At 40.5% G+C, this 3,770-nt stretch overlaps 1 pseudogene; it reads right to left on the bottom strand.

Moving 5' to 3' along the window:
- Positions 1-940: 940 nt before the first annotated feature.
- On the bottom strand, positions 941-3,498 carry LOC149816719 (cytochrome P450 86B1 pseudogene; annotated as a pseudogene).
- Positions 3,499-3,770: the final 272 nt, after the last annotated feature.

Raw genomic sequence — 3,770 nt, 5'->3', positions numbered from 1 at the left:
TTTTGCTATTTTGTAAACGAGTTCCATGGGTTTCAGTTTTGTCTATACATAAAGTTTTTTTTTGCATATAAGTGAGTTTCACTATTCTGTGAATGAGTTTTTTAGGTTTTAGTTCTGTTTATACATTTTAAACTGAGTTTCGCGACTCTATCACAATTAGTTTCATTGTTCTATTGTAAAAGAGTAACTTTGGAACTCAATTAGTTTCGTTGTTCTATTGTAAAAGAGTAACTTTTGCAGGCATTGTTTATCGTTTCGGAGTCTCGTTATTCTTTGAATGAGTTTTGCAATTGAGTGACAAAGGATAATACTTTCATTTTTTTGTTCCCTAGGCAAATCTCAGTCATGCTTTTGAGGTTGAGTTTCACTGGAACAGTAAGGTTGCCATTTTCCCTAGAAAATTTTTAACTGAAAAATGCTTTTTACTTTCTAACAAAAGAGTAAAATCGTCAAAAATACTCTCAAAATCAGCAAAAAATGAGTAGGTGGGTATGCAAGAAATTTTGCGATATCTTATAATTATTTTGTGAAATAGCATTATTCTCAGGGGGTAGCACGATTGTTTTCTGAAAAAAGAAAGTCGCATGTAATTTTGCCTCTAAGAAAAAATGAAAGAAATGTAAGACAATACAGAGTACACTTAGAGAGAGAGAGAGAGAGTACATCCAACGTGCTAGCAAATAGATGCTAAACATAGAAGTGATAAGAATTTTACGATAGCATCATACATGGCCAAACAAAAGTTCGCAAAGGAGAAGTCAATAGAGTCGATGCAATTAAACCAACAGCAGCAATCTAGGTTGCACAAGCAGACACACACACACACACACACACACACACACACACATATATATATATATATATATATATATATATATATATATATATATATATATATATACACACACTTTTTTGGAACAGCCGAACAAAGCACCCTAACTTATGCTGCCTGACTCGATCTTTTGCTAACTCTCACGTTCAAGCCATTCTTTATGGACATGACCACGGAGAGCTTAGGAACAATGTCCTGGCCTTCTTCAACCTTTACTATAAAGTTCAAGAGGATTGCAGCTGCTGCATGCTTCATCTGGGAAATGGCCATCTCTTTACCAACACAGCTCCTAGGTCCTCCATTAAAAGCAAGGAACCTGAAACTATTGCTTTCATGCCTCAGCCTCCCCTTTTCATCTATCCACCTCTCTGGCTTGAACTCCCTGCAGTCTTTCCCCCACACCCATTCAGTCCTCCCCACTGTGTAAATGAGATACCATAAGACCATTCCTGGCTTTACAACAGTCCCATCAGGAAGTGTGTCTTCCTTTAAGACACACTTGCGCTCTAAAGCAACAGGAGGGTACAGCCTAAGCGTTTCACATAGAGCGGCGTGAAGATACACCGTTTTTTGCAAATCTTCCTCATTAAACTCGCACAATAATAATGATGAGGATGTTGATAATGACATGACATCCGTTTTCTTTTCATCAACAATCTGCTTTAGCTCATCTTCTAGCTTGGCTTCCACATTTGGGTTTTTGGACAAAAGCCAGAAGAACCAGGTTAACGTAGCTCCCGAAGTGTCGCGGCCGGCGATTAAAAAGTTAACCCCCACATCTTTGAGGAACTCGTCGTCATCCACTTGGGTTGCATAGCCTGATAATAGATCTGCGCTACGGATGCTTGATGATTTTATTTGAGCTATTCTTCCAGCTACATGACCACGCATCACCACCTTGGCATTGTGGAGCTGCTTCTCTATTCCAAGCCTGTATCGCCGAAGGAGCCGCCACAATCTAACTGAAGGGGTCTTTGGTTTAGATACGCATACAAATTCTCCAAAAAAAAACAGTCTAAACTCTTGAAGTGATCGCAAGATAAAATGTTTAACATTTCATTTTAGTTCCTGTCTCTCGTTACAATTTATAATGGTTGGCATTCTCAGAACTTGGTAGTGGATTGACCACGCTACTCAGTGACTTTAGCGAATCATGGCTTTTTATTTAATTTATTCAAATAAGTAATAAATATATATCTTATAAATACAAAAACTTTTTCAAAGAGTATATTCATTTGTATATATATATATATATATAGAGAGAGAGAGAGAGAGAGAGGAATCCGGGCAGGTTATATGCGCGGCCCACCCACACCACATGCATTGTAGCTAAGTGCATGTTTGGGGTCTCGACTGAGTGCTGTGTGGCGTTCAATCGGGTGTATGGAGATGTTGTATACTTACTCTACACATGTTGGGTGCACGGTGTCCACTATAGAGATTCCGTACACCTGCTTGAGCGCACTCGCACTGTAGCTACAGTGTATGTTAGGAGGAGAACACCCTCTTGAGAGAGAGATTGGTAGCTGTTCACAACTAACAAAGAAGGTGCTAAATTGTTTTTCAGCTTTTTTTTTTTAAATTCTGACAGGACAGATGTGATCTATCAGCCCGTGAAGCGTTCGATTCCCACACATGGTAGGCTATTATAAGGTTTAAAAAATCTTTGTAAACTTTTGATGCCAGGAAGTTGAGATGCTCAATGTAAATTGTACATGACAGGTCTTTTTTATTTTCACAACACTTATTAAGGTATTTCACTTATTTTCTTTCCAAAACACACGTACCTTTTACAAAATCAAGGGATGTCATCGTCTTGTATCTTAAGGTGGTAGGAACACGTTGAAGTTTAATGGATGTCATCGTCTTGAAGAGTAGGAATGCTTTTTGTGCATGTAAGGTTTTAAAAGTTGGCAGCTCGCAGAAATCAGAGACATGAATAGGGATGGCATGAGTGTAATATTACCGGGCAGCAGATGCCGATACACAATGGCCTCCATTGCATCATCAACCGCTTTGGCAAACTGGACAGTGGGGAAGTCGTTAGAAAGGCAGCCAGGGTCGGTCCCTAAGATGGCCATGCTTGTGCTGTCGAAGGTGAACCTCATGAACACCTCCTGCAGGTCAAAACTGGTGCCCTGGTCCGCAAGTTGGCCCAGAACAGGGACCAGCCTTGTGTGGACCAAGTCATTCGAAACCTTAGTCAGGAAGTCTCTAAATGCTTTTGAGTGAAGGTGTGAATGTGCCATTTTTCTCTGCACCTTCCATGCCTCTCCATCAGCACTCCCAATGCTGGTTCCAAACACCTCAAAGAACATCTCCTGGAACTCTTCACCCTTGGGGTAGTTCTGGAGGTTTGTCTTGATCACATGCTCTATGTTTTTGGGGTTGCATGTGAACACAAACTTCATGTTCATAAACCAAGGGCTCTTGAATTGGTAAGTGCCCTCGGTAAGCATGAAGCGTTCTGTCAAATAATCGTAAACACGATGTAGGTTGAGCAAGAGGGAAGGCAGCATGCCAACAACTGGCCAACTGACTAGCGGCTCATGTCTTTGTTTGAGATAGTCGTGGATGCAGTAGCAGCTAAAGATGGCTAACCAGGTCTCTGGCCACCACAACATGGACAAGATTTGGGCCAACCATGGCACGGATGCGACCTCCATCATGACAACTAGATTAGCCTAGACTTGGTTGAGGTGCACTTGAGTCACTGAAAATGAAGAGGCTTTATAGAATCTCCCACTCGGCATCAACGCATTCCAACTACTATCTAACTGTCAAATTTATTAACTTGCAATGATAATAATAAGTAATTAAACGGGTTCTTTAAAGAAAAAAAAATGGATGCGCGTAAACCTTGGCCCAACACGATGGAGTCGTTGTGAGCCTTCAATTGACAGATTTATAGAGGGACTCTGACAAAGAAACATCATGG

Source organism: Nuphar pumila, chromosome 14, assembly GCF_984573655.1.
Source record: "Nuphar pumila chromosome 14, dmNupPumi1.hap1.1, whole genome shotgun sequence".
Classification (NCBI taxonomy): domain Eukaryota; kingdom Viridiplantae; phylum Streptophyta; class Magnoliopsida; order Nymphaeales; family Nymphaeaceae; genus Nuphar; species Nuphar pumila.
Note: the sequence above shows the minus strand (reverse complement) of the source record. Positions and strands in the feature narration are given on the sequence as shown.